Source organism: Nothobranchius furzeri, chromosome 1, assembly GCF_043380555.1.
Source record: "Nothobranchius furzeri strain GRZ-AD chromosome 1, NfurGRZ-RIMD1, whole genome shotgun sequence".
NCBI classification, from domain to species: domain Eukaryota; kingdom Metazoa; phylum Chordata; class Actinopteri; order Cyprinodontiformes; family Nothobranchiidae; genus Nothobranchius; species Nothobranchius furzeri.
In genome coordinates this window covers 68423541-68449153 of record NC_091741.1, presented here as the reverse complement: position 1 = coordinate 68449153, position 25613 = coordinate 68423541, and the positions used below count along the sequence as shown (strand labels likewise).

Here is a 25613-nt window from a genome sequence, read left to right as displayed (position 1 = left end):
TCTGTCAACTTAAAAGGTGTTTAACTCCATCTACTCCGTACCCGTGCTTGGTCTAACGGAAGAGAGACCAACAGGGGACAGAATTAAAGCTAAAAAACGAAAGATAAAAGGAGGAAAATGGGATAAAAGGACATGGAGGAAAATAATGCTAAAATTTTAAGACAAAAATACTTATGTCAAGCAAAAGTATTTTACTATTCAGGTATGATGCAACGCTGACAGCTCTGGCTGAAATAAACAGAAAATCAAGCAGTTAAGGTGAAAACATGCAGTAAGCCTAAAGCTTTTATACAGGTAGTATACTATTTATTTTCTTTATGCCCCTAAGGGGAAAAAGAAAAAACAAACCAATTAAAAATATTGTTTTCCCGCACGCACACATAAATTATTCTTCCGTTGCCCCCATAGCTTCATTCAGAAATCCAGACATAAAAGTTACAATAGACTGTTTTTATATTGTTCTGAATGGAACGGTAATTGGTAATCAGTTAAATTAAATAATAGGGCTGGGGGTAAACGATTATTTTTAAAACGATTATTCTGACGATTATTTTATCGAATAGTCGACTATTCTAATGACTATTTAGACAATTAATCTAATGATTATTTTTCTATTGCACAATTAATAAAAACCAAAAAATCTCTAATAAATTCCTGAAAAAAAGTGATAAATTGTTACTATAAGAGAATAAACACTACAGGCCTTCCACTTTGTATAACACTGCTTTTATTGTGTTGCGGTTGGTTATGTTCTGGTGACATGCAGAACATGGGAGTGCAGGCTGCTGCCTGAGAGGTGGTTGGAGGCTGAGTGTCTCCATGCTGCTTTGTTTTGGTCACTTATGAGCGTGAGGCGAGTGGTGTTACGACCCTTCCTGGGAAGTTTGGCTTGCGTGCAAAAAGGAAGGGACAATGGGATTTAAAAGTTAAAATGATGATCAGGTTTATTTACAACTACAACAAAACATGAATCTTTCCATCCACAGGTTTGGAATAATAAAACTAATTCTGCCTGTGGGGAATTAAAACAAAAGTACAAATAAGTAGGGACGTCCCACTGGGCAAAGATTACAGGGTTCTGGACCAAAATAAGGATCTCCAAAAGTCCAAATTCTAAACTGGGTGGTTAAACCAAACTCAAGGTGATATTTTAAACTAAACCGAAAACCCACAACACTCTAAATGTAATAAAAGGGAGATCTGCACCACAAAAAGATGAACTCTAAACCAAAACGTAACAGCTTATCCAAACGCAAGAAGCTGTTAGCGAAGATGCCAACAGTATCTTTACCAACGTTAAGTTCAAGTTACCAAGTTTAAATAAACCAAAAACACCTGGCAGCAAACCGACCAGCACGGAGGAGAGACTGCTACCACCAAAACAGCTCTCCTAATGTCTGAAAGAAGCTCCTTTATGAAGGGAGAAATGCTCCCGGTGATTTTCTACATCTGCGGTAGAGACGAAGCAGCGCATCTGACCCCGGAAGTTGTTGTCCGTTGCCGGGAGACGAAGGCGGGCAAAACAGGAAAGGAATCTAGTAGCGGACGGGCATTGTTCCGGGTCTTCGGTATTTGGCGGAGATGTTAGTGAAGGTGGAGACGAGGGCGAACTAGAGGAAAAACAGGCAGATTCCACCTCTATTTACAAATTCCTGGGGATGCAACAAGTGGGCGTGGTGCGTCGACTACCGGATCTGACGTCGACGAATTTTTAGAATCGAGCCGTCAACGTCATCGAGGCTTCGCTACAGCCCTATTAAATAACTTACAATGCTTGCCTTCCGTAAATTGTGGTATTTTCTATCGAGGAAATAGTTTTCTGTGATTCTGAAGTGAGCATATAGCTTCCTGAATGGCCTGGGTTATGAGAAATAAACTTTGATAAACAAAAGGCAAGTCTAAAATGATCCAGAACATGTGTATTGTCGCCTTCCTAAACTGGCTTAAATTTAACCAAGGGTCATTTGTCCTGTGTGTGGGGAAAAAAACATTAAAACAAGGACATGGTGTCAAGATTAAAGCTGAAGAGAAAAAAAATAAATAAAAAAAAGTTCAATGAAAAGTAGAAATGCCAAGAAAAATGTCTAAATACTATTTGCTGGGAATAAAAAAGCAATACAAAATAATAAGGTATTTTTTTTAGTTTGTCTAGATGCTGGCTCTTGGACACTTCCATACCAGTGTCTACGGCTAAATATCTTTGAATCCTTCACAATAAAAGTACCAAATATACAATGTGTGAATGAAACAAAGAACAGTATTGATAAAATGTTTTATCAGTGTTTGGTGTTTTGAGGTATCCGTTTATATGCGGGGGCACTATATCAAATGGAGGCCATCTTCAATTTTATTGGGAAAAATTAAAGTTGTGAGTTTTGATGCTGTGTATGGTTACTGATGCTGCTAAAAGCATCTCGTTTACACTATAAAACCTCTTGGGTTATTTTTAAAAAGCCTACATCCAATGTATTGTTTTTCTTCTGAAAACAGTAGTTTAACTTTAGTCTTTACATTCTTTCATAATGTTTCAAGTTTAATCTTGTGGCGTCCTTTCCTTTATCATTGTTCAAGTCCTCCATCATAACAAGTTTTCCTAACAAACAAATGCTTAATGCAATCTTTAAAGAAAAGCAATGTAAAAAAAAGTAAATGTCCAAAACCAACTAAGGATTATTACAAATAAGACATTAAAGACAACATTTCTGGTGTCTATATTAAACAATTGTATAATAGTGAAACTAATCCTCTGTTAAATTAACCATCCAGAGCTTTTTGTTTTGCAGGTTTTTCTGCGCAGCTCTCCGTCTTCCTGCAGCATTCATCACTGCACTCAAGCTGTTGGCAGGCATAACAAACCAGCCGCCCACACAGCCTTGTCGCCCACCCTCCCAGCATGCCGCTGGCCACTTACCACAGCCCTCTTAACCTTGATGGAGTGAAGAGGAGGGGCGCAAAAGTGAGCACTTATCGACAGGAAAAAACAGCCGAGTGAGGAAAAAATGGCATTAATGTTCAGCAGCAATCTGTCGCAGTGTCACAGGGCTGAACGTGTCACTTTGTGTGTTACAATCGGATTCAGGAAGACTATCGGGGTCATCTTTTACAGCAACATGACTGGATTACAAAAACATGAAGCAAGACTGAAGGAAACTGAGATACACCTTGGTTTTGTGTTAGCATTGTACATGGTGTTTTTTTAGTTTACCCGCTAGAATTTACTCATTTATCACATTTAATTTAATTTAGCTTAGGTTCACAACTGTTTTTTTTACATATTCGTTTATTTTATAATTCATGTAATTTTCATTTCTTTTAGCTACTATATTTTTTTTATTTTTAACACACTTTATTTTACTTTGATTCATTTTTGTTCAACAAAGTTATTTTCTGTGTTTTTTCATGCTACTCACTTATACCACAAGCAGTTACCCTCTGGGATCATTAAGGTTATTTCTCAACTGATTATGATTTCAGCCTTTATGGTTTATTGTATGTTGCTTTGACAAAACAAGGTCGTCTCTGATCCAGTCTGGTACCCATGACTGCTTCCTCTGACTAGTCGTAAAACAAACCATCTTTTTACACTTTTCTGAAAATACACAAACTTTTTTCTTCATATTTCACTTTAAACTGACTTCTTCATTATCCCCCTCCCATGGCGAACACACAACACTGTCAAGATTCCATCCACAGGGTTTCCCTTACATAGGCGTAGCCGTGGCGACCCGCCACGGCTGAAATCCCACCGCCACGCCTACAAGATTCCAAGTTTTTTATTTTTTTTTTATTTTTGGGCGCTGTTTCCTGAAGAAGCAGCGGGAACTACTATGTTGTCGCCAGGGGCGTAGCACCAAATTCTGGGCCCTAGGTACAAGTCTTCTAGGTGGGCCCCATGCTCAATTGTGTAATATCGCTCTTACACATTTTATGCCATGCTATAAGACAAGATAATAAATATGATCTCAGTTTAACCTCTATATTGAGCAAATACAAATGCCAGCATAATAAAAGTGAAATGCCCAGACTTCACATATAATTATTTTTATTTGCCAACAATGTGTTCAAACATTAATCCTGGAATTTATTTTCCAGTAAATGCCCACTGACGGGTCTTCATGTTAGCAAAATCCCTTATGAGATCTTTAAAGTCCAATCCTTTGGCTAATTGGCTTTCAATAGAAAGAAGAGCTAGGCTGTTCAGTCTATCCTGGGACATTGTTGATCTCAAATAATTTTTCACCAGTTTCAGTTTGCTAAAAGCCCATTCACCCCCAGCAACAGTCACAGGTAGTGTGCAAAAAATCCTCAGTCCAATACAAACTTCTCCAAAAATGCTCTGTAATTGCATCCTGTAGATGGCATTAAGCAGCTCAAGAGGAGACATGGGATGCAGTACAGAGCCTTTGCACTTTCACTGTAAATAAGCCAGTCTCTTCTTATCTTCTCATGCCCATTGGCTGACTTAGCATATTGAAGATAATTTGGAAATGGCTTGCCCTCCATATCTTTGGGTGTTATTTTGTCGATTCCTGGTGTTTGATCACTTTTATTCGCCAGTCTTCTGACAACTGTATCTCCTTGTTGACCAGTGAGCTTCTCTGGCCATAGTCCTGGATCCTCTGGCAGACACTCATCTGTGTTGCTCAGCCTCTCACTTTCTTCTTCTTCTGGCCTCTCCTCATCATCCTCACTACCTTCAGAGCAACCATCCCCTTCCCTATCTTCACTTACATCATCCTCTTTCACATATTCTATCTCTTTCTCTGCTGCAAGGGGGACAGACACCACACAAGCAAAATGGATCATGAATTAGGTCAGCAAAATATAACCTAACATGTCCTTTCAGATAAATCTGTTGCTAATGATTGCTTGTAAATTGAATAACTTAATTGTATCGTGAGCTCAGGGGCAGATTTAGGACTGAAGAAGATCCGGGGCTTAACACACAAACACGCGCGCACACACACGTGACACGCACTAGTCAACATCATATATATTTGTCTTGTACCACATAATTTTTTAATCTAAAGCTACATATTAAGCATATTCAGGGCAGAATATTGTTCCTGTTAGTGTTTAGTGTGAGATGAAAGTAAATATTCACTTTCCAGCAACTTTACCTGAGAAGCTAACTTTAGGCAAACCAGCAACACAACAAATATTTTCAAATAAGACTCACAAACCTGAGTCAACACCAGTCTCATCAAAGCTGGGGTTCTGTCATTGTACTTTTTGTCTAAAAAAAAGTCCTTATGTCCATCTTCACTCATGCATTTCAGGCAGAGAGTGTAGAAGAAGCTGGCTGCTGAAGGGCTTCTTCTTCAGTGGTGGAGGCTCAGGCAGGCTGTATACAAACTACTGCCAGCTGCTCCCTCTCTGTTGGACTTTGTTACTGCATGTTACTTCCATGTTTCAGATCCGGGGCTTTTCATAAAACATCCGGGGCTTCAGCCCAAGTAGCTGGGCCTAACGCCGCCCCTGAGTGAGCTCACCTTGTCTCATCTCCTCAGTGCTTTCTGGAGACAATGAGGGCCCTGCTGCTGCTGCTACTGCGTCTAAAGGGCCATGTGGTTCATGATGTTAAGCTTTGCTAATACTGATATATATTGATATATTAAATACATATGACATGAAATAAACCAGGTTCTCTCTGTGAATGTAATGTACTCTAAATTTTATAATCCCTGCATTATCAGCCAAATTATAAGGTTGTCCGTTTTCAAGATCAAATATAAAGAAATTTAAAATAGGCTTAAAATATCTAACCAAGTCAATAACAATCCTCTAACACCAGTGTCGTCATGCTATACGAAAAACAGTGGCAGCTTCCCATTCCTGAGATTACCACGAATCCATCGATACCAAGTTTGTCCTGGTCCATGACTGGGAAGGAGCTGAAATATCCACACAGAGTGAACCTGTTTTTACTGTGAGGTCCGCAAATTAATTGGCGGCAGCCGCCCGCGATAATAATTCTGATTAATATATATATAAATTAATTAGTGTTATCACTGATAACACTAATTAATTTATATTTGATCTTGATGGTGAAACTAAAGGCGTTTAACACTTTCTTTCTTCTTTCTTTCGGTCTTTATTTTGGTTTATAGCATTAACATAAAATTTTTCTTTTCAAACAAAACAATATTAACAATTTGAATTTAAACCAAAGAAGGAATAGGCAGAAGCAATGCTTATTTTAGCCTACCCTATTTTCCACCTAATATACATAACCAATATACATTTCTTTTATTTTCCCCAATATAAATATCCACAATGAAAATTCATTAATGTCTATACATACTTTTCGTACCCTGTAAATATGTGACACTTTACACCTGCTTTAAACTTTAGTAAAGAAGTACATTTCTTCAAATCATCATCTAACTCATTCCACAATTTCACACCAACAACAGAAACACATCTTGATTTCACATTAGTTCTGGCTTTTACACATTCAAACATAAATACACCTCTGAGATTATAATGATCATCTCTTGGTTTGAAATAAACTTTTATGCAATTTGGGATATTATTATTAACTACTTTATGAAGAATCTCTAAGATTTTTACTTTAATAATGTCTCCTAATTTTAGCGTTTTCGTTTGACTAAATAGATAATGGGTTGGTTCGAGGTATCCCAATTTATTAACTATTTTAATCGCCTTTTTTTGTAATTTAAATACAGTCTCAACACACGTTTTACCTGCATTTCCCCAAACCTCTGCACAGTAAGACAAATAAGGCATAACTAAAGAGCTATAAATCAAAAACAAGGCTTTTTTATTTAGTATATCAATAGTTTTATAAAGTATAGCAATAGATTTAGACACTTGCTGTTTGATATATTCAATGTGTGGTTTCCAACTGAGTTTACTATCAAAAGTCACACCTAGGAATTTAGTTTCATGTACTTGTTCAATTGGGACTCCATTTAAATACAGCTTAGCACCGTCATTGTCCCTTTTCCCTGAAAATATCATAAATTTGGTTTTATTTTCATTTAGTGATAGCTTGTTGTAATCAAACCATTTTTTAACCCTTTGATACATAATGGTCACTACAGTGGACAGGTACTCAAAATTGTTATTTCTTTATTTTTGCTATTAAGCACAGCTGTTGAAGACTTTATTGCATTTGAGCCCCTACATTTGGACTTCAGTAAGTCAAGCCAACATATTCCATGTTCAGAATGCACGCTGTCCACTGAGATGGACATGTAATAAATTATTTGTAAATTAACAAAATGTTACAAAAAATATTTGTTGAAATTTGTTTCATTCACACCTAAAGATGAATGAAAAAAAATGTTTAAAAAATCTTGGTTGAAGATTTCATAATCCATGCATCAGAGGGTTAATTGAATCCAATTCGTTTTCAACCTCTTGTAATAATTTACTCATATCTTTTCCCATACAAATGAAATTTGTATCATCTGCAAACATAATAAATTTTAACCGAGACGATACAGAAAAGATGTCGTTCAGGTATAGGTTGAATAATTTCGGTCCTAGCACCGAGCCTTGCGGTACACCACATATTACTCTTTCAAGCTGTGAATCTATATCATTAACATTTACATATTGAAATCTACTGCTTAAATAACTTTCAAGCCATTGATTGGTTTTACCACGAAGACCATAGTATTCACATTTCTTGAGCAGGTATATGTGATCAATTGTATCAAATGCCTTACTCAAGTCAATCAAGACAGCCACTACATGAAGTTTTTGATCCACTGCTGTTGCAATCTGCTCTACCAAATCCATAACTGCTAATGAGGTTGAACGATTCTTCCTAAACCCATACTGATGGTCATTTAAAAGATCAAACTTGTTGGTAAATGCTTCAAATCTAATTACAAAAAGTTTCTCAAGTATATTTGAAAACTGTGGCAGTAAAGAGATAGGTCTATAGTTACAAGCTAATAATTTATCACCACTTTAATAAATAGGAATAACTCTGGCTATTTTCATTTTTTCAGGGACTGTGCCACTTGAAAATGATTTATTACAAATATAAGTAAAAGGTTCAATAATGCAATGGATAACCTCCTTCATGAGAGACATATCTATCCCATGAAAATCTAAGGACTTTTTACTTTTGAAACTATGTACCGCTTGGATCACATCACTTTGGCTTACACTGCTCAAAAACATTGTATTATTATTTTTATTTATTTCATGGTTAATGTCAACTTCTGGCAGCTTTTTAGCTAGATTAGGGCCAACATTCACAAAATATTTATTAAACTCATTTGCAATGTTCTTTCCATTTTTATTGTGAATATCTATACCTGCTTCTTTTGTATTTCTTATTAATTTATTTAACACATTCCATGTACCTTTAATATTATTTTTGTGTTTTAGGAAAAGCTGATCATAATATTCCTTTTTTTGCTTCCTTATTATTGTAGTTAATTTGTTTTTATATTCCTTATACCTTTTTTCTTTTTCCTTTGTTGGATTTTTTATAAAATCCAGATACAGTGATTTCTTTTTCTGGCAAGCCCTTTCCAATCCCCTAACAATCCAGGGTGGGGGCCTTTTTTTTAAGTTTTGCTTATGATATTTTAGAGGATAATGTCTATCATAAGCTCCCAAAATGAACACTGAACACCTAACATGAATGCAGCTTCTGAGAGCTAGCTAATATCAGCTAAAACTGTGTTCTGCTGCTCACCTTCCTTCTTGAAGAATCTAGTCAATACTTGCTTCTGTTCGATTAACTTTTTCTCCTTCTCCTTCTTTTCTTTTCTGGAAGCCAGATTTCCCTTTCTTGGGAAAAGACATGACTGACTCTCCTGCCTCCAGCTCTGGCTGTCGGCATCTGCGATGTCTCACTAGCACATGCGGCAGTGCAGCCCCTGGCCGCTGGTGTGGACTAAACCACTTTGCACATTTTTAAGGGGTGATAGATGCCTCAGAGATTATTCAGTTATTATTTTTAAGGCGAAATTCTGTTTCTTAACCTCTTTATCCAGGTAAAGGGAAGTTTATTAAGACATTAAGTAAGTTGGGGGGAAAAAACAACAACAATAAAACATTTTTATTCAAAGCTGTCTCAGGGCCCCTCCCTGCAGTGGGCCCTGGGTAAACGGTACCCTTTCCCCCCCCAGTCCGACGCCCCTGGTTGTCGCTTGTGATCACAGCCAGCAGGCAGCAAGGAGGAGCAGGCAGGGCAAGGTGAAGTTACAGCATAAGTTACTGAGTTTAAAATTAGAAAGGTAGCAGTGGATATAATGCTTTGTGGTTTACATGTTTCAGTAGCATTAAGATGTAGCGTTAGGAAGCTTATAATGGTCTGCCCTTAACAGCTGCCCCTTCACACAGTAACATCGCCAAGGTCGGACGCTTGGTTCAGTATGTTTACATTCCAGGAGAAGAGACAGAAGAACAGAAGAAGAACGCTTTTCATTGATTAATCAAAGTACTTTATTTGTGATAAGCTAATCAAAGCATTTGTTGATCATTAATAATCAGGTGAATGATCTGTGACATAAAGATGTCATGAGTTATGTGTTTAAATGAATAAACAGGGCTGCACCAGACAGACTGATCTACATTACCATGGAAACGCATGACACATTGTTTTCATCCAATCAGAACTTTCGTCTGTCGTAGAGAAAATCTGGGATGTTTACTTAATGTGTCCAATCCGGTTTACTAAGATTGGTAAACAATTAGGAGATATAAAAGAAGGCAACGCCATTTTATGTCAGTTCCACGTTAAGTTCCACGTTGACATCAGCTCTGTTCGATCCGAGCTCCAAGGAGTTACATCATACTCTCAACATTGTTTTCAACCAGTTCTCAATCCATCACCGCAAAGAGGAATACAGGCTGGCCATCTGTATTTCCTGTTTTAAGCTGAGAACTGTTCAAGCTGGAGATTTCCGTCGTTTGTACCAACGAGACAACGTTCTTTCAAAATCAGAGTGAACTTGCTGACGCCTGCCGACTACTACCGGAGTCATCCTCAGACGGGCTTTGTAGTGCTGCGACCGCTGTTTCACCAGCTCCAGTACAACCGAGGGTCCCAGGACCTGGCATTTCCTGATCTACACGGGAGACTCCATATACGGTAACGTGGTCACGGCAATATGGCGGCTCATGTCATCAGCTTCTGAAGCCTCGTGGTAGCCTAGTCATAACAAACCAGATTCGCTACGTCAGCCTAGAGATTCTGAACAAAACACACACACACACACCAACACGAAACATCTAAATCCATATACATTCATCATTGAGATAGTCCTGGTAGATTGTAAGAATTTATAATTATAGAAATTAAAGATTCTTAAACGATCCCAACTCTCTCTCTTTTCTTGTCTCTCAGTCAACACAGAGTGTTTAAGTAAACTCCCTGATGATAAAAACAACCACTTCTGATGACCTAATTAAAGTGTATAAATATACAAAATCAGATAATTAAATTATCTAATTACAGTATATAAATATACAACTTCAAATCACAACAAAGATAAACGAGTGTTGACGATCTTGACAGGGTTTCCTCCAGTGCTTATTAGGCCAGGTTTTCCTACCCCCACCAGGCTAAGCATCGCTTATTCATGTAAAATTTATTTTTTCATGTCTGACTTTAACCGCATCTAATACTGTATTACGGCGTGAGCGCAACAGCGACAACTTAAGATCGATGTGTGAGCAGCCTGAGAGGTCGGGTGTTTTCATCTGAACCCTTAAAACCTCCAGCAGGCTACGCTGCACTATTGACGTGTTAGCGTGCGGCGCTAACAACTTAGCGATGTGACATGTCTCGGAAAAAGCGTAAAAACACGTTGGACGCTTCTTCTGAAGCGGGAAAATAACACTTCTTCTTAAGCAGAGCACGACGTCGCCTCGGCTCGTTCACGGCCGAGCCAGACTGGGCTCGATAACATTGACCCAGCACAGCCACTGGGTCGTTGGAGCTGCCCCGTGACTGCCTGATGGAAAACCAGCGGGTTTCATCAGACTCGTAAAGTTTCTTGTTTTTGCTGGGGACCCCCTGTATTTTACCGCTCCCTCCTGCAGTCTTCCCCTATTAACATTTCAAATGATTCTGTAAATGCTGTGTATCAATAGAAAAAATCTCGGCCTCTGCCAGCTGCAGTAAATGTAGTCTCCAAATAATAAATAAGAGGTGCATTCATCTGTGTATCTCCTTTGATCCGCATTAGTGATATTTTCAGCATCAGAGCAGTGAAGCAAAGAAACACATTCCTGAGTTTGTTAGTAATTTTATTTATTAGGTGCATCTGACCTGTGCTATTTTTCTCTGAAATGAGATCAAATCAGTGCTTCTATGGGTTGTCTCCTCTCTGCACTAGAAAATGTTACTTTATTTAGAGATGTGTCATAATTTCTCCCCAAGCCCCCCACCCCCACCCCCACACACCCCCCCCCCCCCCACCCACTCCCCCCCCCCCCCCCCCTTCGGGAGAAGAATCTCCGCAGCACATTCATGCAGGAGTCTGTGTCCAAAGAGTAAGCAACCTCAAGGTCCAAAATAATCTACGCCGACGTTTGTAAACAGTGGTAGATCAGGAACCACTCTTTCCTCTGGCAGATCTGCCATCTGTTGTTGACCGGGTTTTGCTCCGTGCCTTTTGCAAAATAAACACTGTGCTATGACCCTTTTTATAGCTATAACACCGTTCGTTATCCAGAGCTTTCGTCTTACTGTTGAAAGAACATGGCTTCTTCCTCCATGCCCTAGCTGCAGATGGTAATGATGAAGGATAAGCTTAGATATGTGCAGGGGCCTCATTTATCAAGCTGCTTACGCACAAAACGAGGTCGGGAAACTGCGTAAGCAACTTTACATGCAAACTTTGGTATTTATGAAAGAAAACTTAGCGGAAAAATGTGCACAACTTTAAATTGACTAAGGACCTTGCTTACGCACATTTTGGACATGGAGAGCACCTGCAGGGCTGCTGCTGAGAATGATAAAATTATGAAATCCTGCAGCATTATCGCTTGTACTGCTTCGTTTTCACAAAGAACAAGACCCCATGCGTGCACACTCACGCAAATACTTGCGCGCGCGCACACACATACAGCCTGAAGCGCAGAATACGGAATGCAGAATATCAGCAGGGGGACAGATTGAGACAGAATGTCATGCGTCTGTGACAGTGTGTGTGTCCGGTCACTGACATGATTGATCATGTGCCCTGGCTCCTTCGACAAGGCAGATTCCTGTTTTGCTGACTGGTTAGCGCGTGTGACTTTCACCCGCGAGTCTGGAGTTCGACTCCTGTTTGGACCATTTTTTTATATGCGCCACAGATAAGCGCCTCGTGATTTTTATCTTGAAAGGCGCTATAGAAATGATATTTTCATCTTCTTGACAGCTTCAGCAATGCTGTGCCACTCCGTAGATTTTCTCTTATTTGTTTTGCAAAAGCACTTCATTTCATTTCTCCACCTCATCTTCTGCTTGTGAAATTGCACTTCCTTGATCTTCCTTGATCTGCCTTGATCTACGGTCGCCATCGTCATTGGCGGAGCGCTGCAACAAGCCGGCTTATGTATATGCATGAGATCCAAAAGGCACTTTGCATTGACTATTTATGGCAGTAAGTGGGCGTGGTGAGGGCTTGGCGTAAGTACTTTTTTTTTTTGCTGAGCTTAAGTACGGTTTTAGTAAGGATTATATGCAATGTTTGATGAATGAGACCCCTGATCTTAAGCCAAAATAAGTGGATGTTTCAGGGTTTCAGGAATGGCCGATTTGCTCAGCAGGCCCCCAACACGTAGCATCCCTTCCTGCAGTACAGGGTCTGGGAGAGATAGTCCTCCATCTTTCCTTTCACGCTGCATCGTCTGAATCTTAACCCGAGGTCTTTTGCCGTTCCATACATACTGTATTTAGTGATAGCCGCTTGTAGTTTGGCCCAATATTGCCGGGGAGGAGGTAGTGGGATCATCGAGCTGATGAAGTTTACCCTTGGCAAGATATTCATTTTAATGACTGAGACTCGGCTGTGCAGTGAATTTTTAAATTTAGCCCATTTCTCCAAATCCAAGATCACCTTCGTTAATGTTTGGTCAAAGTTGTATTTTATGATGTTTGAGATTGATGGATACATCTCTATGCCCAGATAAGTGAAGTGTTCCACCAATGGAACCGCAAGGGAGCCTGAGCAACATCTGGGGCTCCACTATGAATTACGGCTGTTACTAGTTTACAATTGTTAATGCTATGTTCTATGCTCCAATTAAACAAGATAAACATAACTTGCTACATGATAAAGCCTGAATATATCCTGAAATGAAAAGGTTTCTTTTAGCAAATATCTGCCCACAGCCGCTCCAACAAAAGCAGCCGACAACAGCATTTAAGGCTTATTGTTGTGTGGCCTCTGGTAGTCCAGTGGCATGATCGTCTAACTTAAGTTTTGCTTTCCCCTCTGCTGATGCTGGCTGGACTCTCGGTGGGGTCGGCAACAATCTATTTAGCCAGCTGAAACATTTAATTTGTTTATATTTTAGTTGTAATGTTTATTTTCTGCAAAATATTTATGTCTCTAAAAGTTCTTTGAATTTGGTGGTTCCTAAACAGCATTTTAGTTTAAACTCTGCTCAAAAATGGACTCACACTGGCTAAATAAACAAATAAATGAATAAATAAATAACACATTAGTCATTATATTTTAAACGGTATACCAATAAATGGTTGTAAACATAGTACTGGCAAGTGTAGCTAGAAAGGAAGAAAAAAGTTAATGCCACTACTGGGAGGCGAACCTGCACAAAACTGCATGCCAATCTGACTGCATAACCACTTCACCACTACATCTGACAACAATCAGGTAGCGTCACATGTGATTGTGCAATCCCGTGTGTCTTTGTAGATGGGATGTATGGTTTTTCCGGCGGTGTCTCAGTAGAAGTCATTTCAGAAATAATTTGTCAGAAAATTCACAGAATATCCAGATTTGAGAACCAAGACCAGACCCGCTTCGGGGGAGGAGACCAAATTGAAGCTGAGATGGGAGGAAAATGCGTGAATGAGTCCAAAAATGGCTTTGGCGTGTTTCTTTTGAGGAAATGACAATATAACATGGTAAAAAGTTCCAAAATTTAGATTTTTAATCATATGGAACCTTTACAAAAACTGTTCAGCTAACCTCTCAACTCCGTCCTCAATCTTGCATTTTAGATTATATTAGCTATAACACCCTCTTTGGTTCTAGAATGCTATCAAGTCTGACAACTGAAAGGAATTGGACTGACTCTGATGGAATGGGCGGGGCTGACTCTGGTGCAGCTCCACCTTCTGGTGCAGCTCCGCCTTTGTGGTTCTGCAGCGAGCACTACTTGCAATATAGGGCAATGGTTTCCACTTGCACTTCTGCTTTTGTTTGCCAGGGCTTCCCTAGTTTCTCACAAGCACTCTGTCGCTTGTGGTGAGGGTTCGCTCTTTGATGTGCTTATCATGAAATAACTTATTCCTTTGGTGATTCTTATATGCTGCTTTGGTCGCTAACTGGTAGGCTGTCTCTAGATCTTTCCGGAGCTTGTGTACATATTGGTTGTAGCATACAGGCTGCGAGTCTGAGCCAACCTCACTAAAACACACATTGATGGGCAGCCGAGCTTCCCTGTCAAACATTAACAAGTAAGGTGAATAGCCCGTAGCCTCATTCTGCGTACAATTGTATGCATGCACCAGATGGCTGACCTGTCGACTCCAACTTTGTTTCTGTTTGGAATCCAAGGTCCCCAACATGGACAACAAAGTACGATTGAATCTTTCTGGCTGGGGATCCCCTTGAGGATGGTAAGGAGTTGTTCTAGACTTTCGAATGTTTAGCATCTTCAACAGATCTTGGATGAGCCGACTCTCAAAATCCCTCCCCTGATCTGAATGTATTCGAGTGGGAAGTCCATAATGTACTAATTACCGCTCACACAGGACTTTTGCGACCGTAAGAGCCTTCTGTGGGGAATGCCTGAGCGTATCTTGTGAAATGATTTGTCACAACTAGAACGTTTGTATATCCCTGGGAATCAGGCTCCAGTGACAAAAGTCTATGCAGACTAAATCCAGAGGGCCTTGGCTGGTGATTTGGTGCCAGGCCCCCACAATGCGGCTTTAAAATTGAGGACATCCCGGAAGTACCAAAATTGCAGTTCCACCCTCATCCGCTGGGGGCTGGTGTCTGAAGCGAGCAAATCCTCATTGACTCCCATGTTAAAAAAGCCAATTTCACAGCAGAAATAAACATGTTTACAGCCTGGTACCAAAACATGTTTTTTGTTTAAATTATCTAGTTTACACTCATGACAACTTTGTGGGGGGTGAATTTTTTTCTCACTTTTCTATTTAAGTGTATTAAAAACCTAAAATTCTGTATAATTAATGAGCATCAGACCCACGTGACCGCCGCCTCAGACCCACGTGACCACAGAGCTAGCTCCGTGGAAAGGCCTCAGTAGAGCCTCGGTCTCTCCTGGAAACTGTTTCGGGATTTTGAGTCTCTGTGCTTGTGAATTCTGTTTTGGATATAATTTGTGCAATTGTTGGACAAAATGACTTGCTGTGGCATTAATTGTATTAATAGAGCGTCCAAGGAGTCTCCACTTCATTTTTTTCGGTAAGTTAAAGAGCGGGTCAATTGAGCCTCGGAGTCCTTCTCCACCCACGTATCAATTTTAAAAAATGCAACATTAGTAGGCGTTGCCTGGAGGACCGAGAGGGCGGAGCCGCGGCAGTGACGAAGACGATGGCTAACTAGACGAAGCTAGCTCCCTTCACTCTGAGCAGTTATTAGAAGTGGAGGACGTTTCTCCCCCTCCTTACACAGACACTCGAGAAGAAAGGGACCAAGTCTATTTGGAGGAGACAAGCGGACCTGAGTCTTATTGTTTTGAGCTTGTGAGTTGCCTGAAACTCCCAGAACCGACCCAACAGAATCACCTCTGAAAGGTAAGTAGCCGTTAGCCATAGCATTGGATTAGCTGCAGGGTTTGTCTCCACGGCCCTAAAAAGCTAGTATTCAGCATGTTTTAGAGGTGTATCTGCTTCAGCACACCTGGTTTTAATCAGCAACAAATAGCTGAGCTGCTTAACAGTTAATCTAACCTGTTAAAGCAGGAAAACCACTGAAACGTGCTGGATAGCAGCTCTCCGGTAGCTCTGGGCTCAAGTTACAGTCTGCTGCATATAAAGTTATGAAAATACCCCATGAGAAAATTATTCTGTAATGTGTTCAGCCCACTAAAACTGCCCTGATTTCTTTATTTACTGATAACAGCTGCTCTCTTGGTTCTAGGTCCTCTGGTGTCTGCAGCTGGTCTCTGGTGTCTGCAGCTGGTCTCCTCTGCTGGTGTCATCAGGATCAGGAACTTTCAGAAGAACGTGCCTTTCAATGACTCTTTCCCCCTTATTTGTTATATTAATTAAATAAATCTCAATTTATATATTTCCTGTTTTTGTTCATGTCCATAAATACTTAAACATGCTTGAAATTAGAACGAGCTTTTAACAGTGAGGTGCTAGCTTAATTAATCACAATAGAGCTAGTTAAACATGCAACAAAAATGTGATATTCAATGTAATTTATAAATATCCATTAAAATATCAAAACGAATCTAAATGAGATATTTGGCAGCACAAAAAACTTGTCAAACACAATATTTATTATAATAATTGTAGGCAGACAGGAGACAGAGCTGATGGAGGTTCTCAGTCATCGAAGGATGGCTGAAGGCTTTCCAGGAACAGGAGATGTGGTGTGGTCTCTTCTCTCTCTATTCAGCAGGATGAGCTGATAGGTTACAGGTGTGTGAGGACATCCTCATGCTGTCATAACCAGATGACAGGGGTTATCAGGTGATCAGCCAGGCTAATGAGATGCAGAAAGAAAACAAATTCAGGACAGTGTACAATATGTGGTGTTGCTCACCTTATGTGCTCTTATAGAATATTAATGTGTGCATGCCTCATGGTGTAGAGTCTATATTTTGCTGAGTGTCCTGCAGTAATGCATGTTAGTTAATTTACTTTTGATAGCAAAAACAAAATATTTAATGTAAAAGTTATTTTCCAGGAGAATCAGCTCACACGTCACCACCAAGTGTCACAGGGGCAGAATCGGTAGCCTCCTTCATGATGTAATCACATACTTATTTAATTGTTAATATCTTAAAAATTCTGAAATGTTTTAATTTTTTTTTAACCTTGAACAGTTCACTGAGCTTGCACTGTCACTGAGGTGGAAGCTGGAATCAACAGCAGACACCTCACATCTTGGTCTTTTCAGGGGGTCTGGACGCTCTGGGACCTTCTGGAAGATGAATTTTCATCATGGTCCCTGTGGGTCACCAGACACACTGCGGCTGTGAGCTCTAAACTGGATGGCTATGTAAAAACAAAGAAGCAGCACATTTATAAATGTTTAAAAGAGCATAAAATCACGTGTAAAAATAATCTGTAAAACAAATTAAAACTAGAAGGTGATAATAAAATGTTTACATAGAAGATTATTAAAAATAATTCACCTTTGCTACAGGGAAGGTTTCACATCAGCCTGGACAAGTACATTCATGCAGCTAAATCAGTCTGACAGCCAGTGTCTTGGGTAGATTTAGCCTGGAAAAAAAAATAGAAGCACATTGTTGTTGGAGTTTATAAAGTCAGATAATATATAAAAGAATCTCCTATATAGGCGCTTTATAACATTCCTAGTGTGTGATCATTGTTATAACGTAAAAGTCCATCACATATGATGTGGAGAGCCTGAAATGCGACCTCCTGAACAGAATTCCTTACAGAACCTGTTCACAAGCTGGATTTCACGCTGTAATGCTGTCTGTCAACTAGTGCAGCGTTAGTTAGAGACACTGTTGCAGAATTGCCGACTGACTAGCTAAAGGAAGTGAACCACGTCTCTCAGACTTTGCATTTAGGTAGGGAATTGTCTTTAGAAGATGTTAAAACGTTTATTTAGCTGACTCACCTCAGACTGGAGCCCGCCGTGGTGGGGGAGCAGAGTCGGTGGGCTGCATCTAAATCGCGGAAGAGCCACGGTGGGCAGCCTCCCTCTTCAAACGGAGGCGCGCAGAATCGCGGGTAAAATGCCCACAGAGTCACCGCAAGCATACTACACTACACCTACTCACCAGTACTAAGACGATATGGAACACTAAACCAGAAATACTTTCCCAATTACACTAACAGCCAAACACTAACTCAACTACAATATCCAACAGCCAAATCTAACACTAAATAAGTATTTATAACACTAAAAGATATGCTAAGACTAGGATATGCTAATGCTATATGCTAATGCTGAACTACCGCTGACCTCCTATGCTCGCTTGCAAATCCAACTCCCACTCGCCACAGGGCGTGGCCGAGACGCTCGTTGCTTTTATAACTTTGGCACGGAGCTGCTACGTAGTACTCTACTGGTTTACGTAGTACTTTACTCTTTAGCCATTGGCTAAAATTTATTCAAAATGACTAAAATTCTATGTTTTCAGCTGAAGGTGGCGCATTACTGTGGTTTTTAGACAGAATTTTTAATTTTTAAAGAAAATGCACCAAAATGCTAAAATAAAGAATGCACACATTTAAAACACTATTAAGACACTCATTTATACAGTTCATCAGCAAAAAAAAGTTAATTTAGACGTTACTTGCTCTTTAAATTATTTGTATGTGTTTTAGTTCACTGCCGCCTTTAAACTGGCTGAGTTTAGGGTGAGGGTGGAAATGCAATTTTTGGTACTTCCGGGATTGCTTCAATTTTTGAGCTGCATTGTGGGGGCCTGGTGAAAACGAAGCAGTACAAATGATAATGCTGTAGGATTTCATAATTTTATTGTTCTCAACAGCAGCACTGCAGGTGCTCTCCACGTCCAAAATGTGCGTAAGCACGGTCCTTAGTCAACTTAAAGTTGTGCACATTTTTCCGCTAAGTTTTCTTTCATAAATACCAAAGTTTGCGTGGAAAGTTGCTTACGCAGTTTTCCAACCCTGTTTTGTGTGTAAGCAAGCTTGATGAATGAGGTCCCTAGTTCCTGTCACTCCACATCAGTGCAAACCTCCGTGATAAACACAGTGGAACATTGGACAGCCGACTTCACAAAATTCAGAGGAACTCACAAGAGCTCCCCATGAAACAGAAGGGAAGATAAAGATGGTAAAACCGGAACAAAGTCACTCTGCTCCAGTTTGAGTTGACCTTGAGTTATTTAAACGAGGGGTGGAACCTGCTGTGCAGTCAATTAGCCAGGGATTAAGGGTGGTGGGATTAATTATATGGCAGAATGAACAATAAATCTGTGTTTTCAGAGGGACTTGGTGGAGTCTAGGTTGAAAAGTGGAGGTTGAGTATTGTGGATAATAAGCTTTGATTTAGGGCTCAGAACTGTGAGTTGGAGATAAATATGTGAGGAAAGATGTTTATTTTCAGTTGGATTCAGTGAATCAATACATTTGAATATTTTGCGAGACTTACAAGGCATTCATTCCTACTGGAGACCACTGCAAATGTACTGACAAAATTAGTGAAGAAATATGCAAAAATAATCACAAATTTTAATATTCAAGGTCATTCAAAACAGAAAATAAAGACACACGCATATATATATATATACACACACACACACACACACACACATATATATGTATATATTCCAGTGTGTGTGTGTGTGTGTGTATATGTATATATATATATATATATATATATATATATATATATATATATATATATATATATATATATATATATACACACACATATATGCATATATTCCAGTGTGTGTGTGTGTGTGTGTATATATATATATATATATATATATATATATATATATATATATATATACATATACACACACACACACTGGAATACTGTATGTTACAAAGTATTGAGTTGAATTTTTGCTATTGACCAAATATTTATTTTCCACCCTGATTTACAAATAAATTCTTTAAAAATCCTGCCATGTGAATTCATGGATTTTTTTCACATTCTGTCTCTCACAGTTGAAGTGTACCTATGATGAAAATTACTGACCTCTGTCATCATTTTAAGTGGGAGAACTTGCACAATCGGTGGCTGACTAAATACTTTTTTGCCCCACTGTATGTGGAAAAGGGTAATATTATTTTTACATAAAATCAGTTTAATATTTTTTTAGATGATAAAGAGGTACGTTGCAACTTTTTCATAATAATTTGCTTGAGCCAGTATGTGCTAAAATGACCCTTTACAGAGTAATGAAAGGCCTCCCAGCCCCTAACGCCTCCTGTGGCCAGAATATTCCTTATTAAAAAATTGAGCTGACATACCTGGTACTGCAGTCTGGCCAAAACTGCCCAGTTTCCCTTTAAATCCCTCCAATAATGTATTTGTGTGTACAAATATTTGTTATTTTAGCTGTCAGCAGAAGATAAACCGTCCCTTAAACTTTTCTGATTTTGTGCCTTTATCAGACTACATTCTTCTTCTTTTGAATCATAAACAATAACTTCATCAATCTGTCTTTATATATATATATATATATATATATATATATATATATATATATATATATATATATATATATATATATGTTGAAATGCGTTTCTTACATCACTCTGACGGTTCGGCGGGTCTCTTTGCTGATGCTTTTATATTAGTGCAGTCCTTGACTCAGTGTTTATAATGAGATTAGGTGTTGTTTAAACAGACTTCCTCATGAACTAAAGACATGAGTTAAGGCCTAGAAATGAGACTTTTTACAGCCAAACAATAAAATCCACACCAGGCTCTTTAACAGGCTGCTCTCTTTCCCGTGTCATGTTGCTGACTAGCAAAAGTGAACACGGTGAGCCACGGCAACAGGTACCACAGGATCGTTACCAGGGCAACAGAAGCACTTTGCATCATCTGGAGAGAGGAAGACATCAGCAGGCTGCTGAGTTCAGCCGGGCTTCAGGAACAGAGACGAGAGAAGAAAACTGTAACTGTTATGAATTCTAGGAAATTATCAACAGGCAGCCTGACAAACTAAAGCTCGCATGATCATTAAAACTATATTAATTACAGTTTTAACTTTAGAAAGTGTTCAAGGTTTGTCTAAATGCAAAATCTGGAGTTACAATGTTGCACACAGGCAGCTGAAGAAAACCACAAGGGAGTTGAGTTATTTTTGCAGAAATTGAGGAGGTCAAAGTGCAGTGCTGTAATAAGGACCTTTAGTCCACCAGAAGTCCATTAAACATCTGAGTGGTCATTAAAGAGCAATAAATGTCAAATATTTTACAGTGAGTCATCTAATGGGGACAAAATAAGTCGTAACTCAGGCGTGAGACTCAGAATCAGCAGGTGAAGAGTCAGTGACTCAGACTCAAAATGAGTCATCGATTTACAGTCCAGACGCTGTGAGAGCTGGTAGGAGACAGGCAGGTAGGACAAGGGCAGGTGGGAGACAGGCAGGTAGGAGACAAGACAGGTAGGTGACAAGATGGGTATAGGCGACAGTAAGTAGGAAACCAGTAGGAGGACAGAGACGGGTGGACAAAGATGGGAACAAAACATTGTCAAAAATTGAAAATTTGGAATCATATTCCAAATCCATTTAATGTTTGTCAAAACTGCAACGTATAAAACAAAGATTATGCAACACAAAAAACATTTTCTCAATCATGTTTTAATTTAAAACGGAGTAAAATAGTTTTTTTTCTTTTCTGGATTCTGATCTGGTATCAGAATCAGTCTGCATTGTATTACACATCTTCTGTCCAGCTAGGGACAATAAATCAATAGTGGTAGATTAGAAACGGCCAGGGCTGATGACTCATTTTGGATTTTGGATTAAAGTTTATCATGAATCTAATCTCATCATTATAGTTTGGATTTCCTCCTGAGTAGACCAAACATGGCAGTGTGAACCATTCTTTTTTTCCTTTTACTGGAATCATGTTTTAAATGGAACCAAACGAGTGAACTTTACGGAGAAACATTTTCTTATATTTTACTCCTTTAAAAACATCAGACCACTCAGGCCTCCTTTGAAGCAATAAAAAGAACTCTATTGGATTTAGGATTCAGCTTTGAACATCAATTAATTGAAGTGATCCTAATCTTGAGTGAAAAAAATGCAAATACATAAAAAATGAACATTCAAACTGACTGATTTGAAACATAAAAGGGAGTAGGACTCTAGAAAGTGCTATAAATAAATATAAATGCATTTATCATTTTAAAAAGCGCTGCAGCTTCTGTGCCTTGATAATTATTATAAGCAAGTACAGGCAGCCTCTACTGTAGCTGCAGAGCAGAGAGGGAAAGTGTAGATATCAAACGAGGGCTGATGGCGAATCATAACTGTGACGGTACACATGTGTGGGGGTTTGTTTCTGTGGCATCAGACGTAGCGCGAGGGGCAAACCTTTGTGTTCGGCTGTCACTCAAAACTCTCACTGCTCGGAGAAAGAAAGAGAGCGATGCTCCAGTTTCATTGGTCTGTTCTGCACTGCCACTTCTGCCTTTATGAAAACAGCAGAGTGACAACGGACGCGTATTTTTCTACACGAACAGCCAATGGTTCAGAGATGGATTCTTACTTTTCCTAATCCAGATTGCAACACTGTCTAACCACTCTTGTTTGTAGTTTTATATTGTCTACCAAGCCCTTACTCTGAGTTTTGGGATCAGATCTCTGATTTTTTTTAATCTGATTTGGTGCTAAATACTGATAAGGTCATTATAGTGGGGGATTTTAACATTCATGTGGACATTGAAAATGATAGCCTCAATGTAGCCTTTAGTAATATCTTAGACTCAATTGGTTTTACCCAAAGAATACATAGCTCCACCCACTCCTGCCATCATACATTAGACCTTGTGCTGACCTATGGCATAGAGTGAGAGGAAATAACGATCTTTCCACATAATCCAGTCCTCTCGGACCACTTTCTGATAAACTTTGAGTTTTTTATAACTGAGTTCTCGAGACATGAAAGTAAAATTCACTATAGTCGGAACGTAGCAGAGGGCAATATTTTCATTTCTAGCCCCTCACAAATTGATGCCTTAGTTCATAATATTACTTCCTCTTTACGTGTGGCATTAGATGATGTTGCCCCTTTAAAAAAGAAGGTAATTAGGGACAGGAAGTTGGCTCCTTGGTTTAATTCCCATTTACGAGCTTTAAAACAAAACTCTAGAAAATTGGAGAGAACATGGCGCTCTATGCACCAGGAGGCATCCTACTTATCCTGGAAAAATAGTCTTGTGCTTTATAAAAATAAGCTCGACAAACTAGAACTGCTTATTTCTCAGCGTTAAGTGAGGAGAACAAGAATAATACTAAATTTATTTTCAGTACTGTTGCTAAACTTACACAGAAACATAGCTCTGAGCCATCTATTCCCTTAGCCCTCAGCAGCAACGGCTTTATGGGATTTTTTCAAGTAAAATTTATTCTATTAGAAACAAAATCTTTAGCATCCTCCCTAATGCGATTTCTTCTTCCCCAGTAAGTGAGGCAGCATCAGAGGTAACTGAAGAACCTCATCTGTGTTTGAACCGTTTTGATCCAGTTGAGCTTTCAAAGTTATCAAAAATATTAGCTTCATCTAAACCTTCAACTTGCATTTTAGATCATTGGCTACCTGTTAAATTCAGAATAGATTTTAAGATCCTCCTTCTCACATATAAAGCTCTTAATAATCAAGCTCCATCATACATCAGTGACCTGATTGTTCCATACTTTCCTAACCGAGCACTTCGCTCTCAGACTGCAGGTTTACTGGTGGTTCCCAGAATATCTAAAATTAGGATGGGAAGCAGATCTTTTAGTTATCAGGCTCCTCTCCTGTGGAACCAGCTTCCAGCTTTAGTCCGTGAGGCAGACACCTTGTCTACTTTTAAGACTAGGCTTAAAACATTTTTATTTGATAGGGCCTATGGTTAAAATCTGATGTTAGCCTAGATCTGGACAAGTGGGGGAGTAGAGGTAGGTGGAGTGTACAGTTGGTAAAGACGGCTCTCCCTCGCCCTGACTCCAACATGCCTCCATCTAAAAAGGCTAGGTTATCCAGAGTTATCTCTGTAGTTATGCTGCTATAGGCTTAGACTGCTGGAGGATACAGTGACCACTTTTCACACTCTACTACTTTCTTCTACAATCTGCTCTTTAACTGTATTATTTTCTGCAATTTCAGCTGTTAAGTTTATTTTTTCTCTGTTTATCTCCCCAGAAGAAGCTACAATGATGTTCTGCGGAGCTGTGGTGGCCTCATGGAGGGGGCCATCGTCTAGGACACTGCTGCTAACCACTTAAACATTCTCCCTCTCCTGATAATAACTTTTTGCTTTCCTTGACGTTGGATGTGCTACTGCTAGTTTATCCGTTTAATTATAGATCCACTAGGATAAATACAATAAAGTTTATCTCTCACCAAATAGAATATTTACTAAGAAATCACAATGTAACAATAGGCACATTGCTTGGTGTGTGTGTGTGTGCGTGCGTGCGTGCGTGCGTGCGCGCGCGCGCGTGTGTGTGTCTGCTCTGTCTTCTCAGTCTCCAGTGAGTCATGGTGGATGGCTGCTTATACTGAGCAAGGATCCTCTGGAGGTTTCTTCCTGTTAAAAGGGAGTTTTCCTCTCCACTGTTGCTTTATGCTTGCTTAGTATGAGGATTGCTGTAAAGTTACTGACACTAGTCAGTGACTTGATGCAATTTTCTGGGTTCCTTATAAAGGAAACATTTTTTCTGATTGGCTTAATGAACTGACCTGGATTGGAATGTTTAATATGTGAAGTACCTTGAGATGACTCTTGTCGTGATTTGGCGCTTTATAAATAAACTTGAATTGAATTGAATTGAATGGAAGCAGATAATAGGTTGGTTATTGATTATCCGTAAGGCCATGATTTGTTATAAAGACACAGGCTCTTTTTGTTGGGCTGTCATGAAAACCAGAGCCTAAAATCCAGTAACAAAAGCAAGGGGGTGTGTTCAGATGTGTCAGAAAATGTCAGAAAATATTATGAGCAGTAAATGATTTCATACAGAGCACTGAGACTCAAAGAAACAGTCAGATTTTAAGAGTTTCATTAATTTTACAGTAATGTTTCCTCTAAATAACTAATGTCTGAATTAAAAAGGAAAACTTTTAACTCAGAAAATTATTTCTATACCATTTTAACCCTTGCCAGTTTAAAATCCAAAAATATCATTTGACTCTCTGTCTGCACATGCCTTGTCGTACGCTATAAATGTGTGTAAATTAATTCTGTGTCCTTTAAATGTAACGCAATGCTATTTAAAGCCCTATCAGTCATCAAAGGTACGTTCTAAATTAGATAATCTAGTGTTAAAAATGAAGTGATTAAAGTTGTTTGTCATTTTCTGGAAGTAACATTATTGCGAAATCTTGAACAACGGAGTACTAACACTTTATTTTATAGCTGAGTGTCTGTTAAATACCTGAATTATAGTCTGTTTGTGTTTGCTAAGGAAGGTTAGCTGTGGCGGCCATCTTGAATTGGGTTTATTCTAGAACCTAATCAGTTGGACTTTATTGTTTTTAGAAACTCTAATTAAAACTCATTCAGTGGTTTCATCGTGAGACAAACAGGTTGACTCCAGCAGTA

The 25613-nt window shown here is 39.1% G+C and overlaps 1 protein-coding gene and 1 long non-coding RNA gene across 3 annotated transcripts in view; both read right to left on the bottom strand.

Moving 5' to 3' along the window:
• The window catches only part of LOC107395827 (complexin-2), a 102147-nt gene that overhangs the window by 71717 nt on the left and 4817 nt on the right, over positions 1–25613 (bottom strand). The gene's annotated exons all lie outside the window — the stretch shown is intronic.
• On the bottom strand, positions 15942–19632 carry LOC139071761 (uncharacterized). The gene is made up of 3 exons (XR_011521577.1): positions 17518–19632; positions 17197–17377; positions 15942–16862 (listed from the first exon to the last, which is right to left on the bottom strand). It is a non-coding gene; the product is annotated as an uncharacterized lncRNA (long non-coding RNA).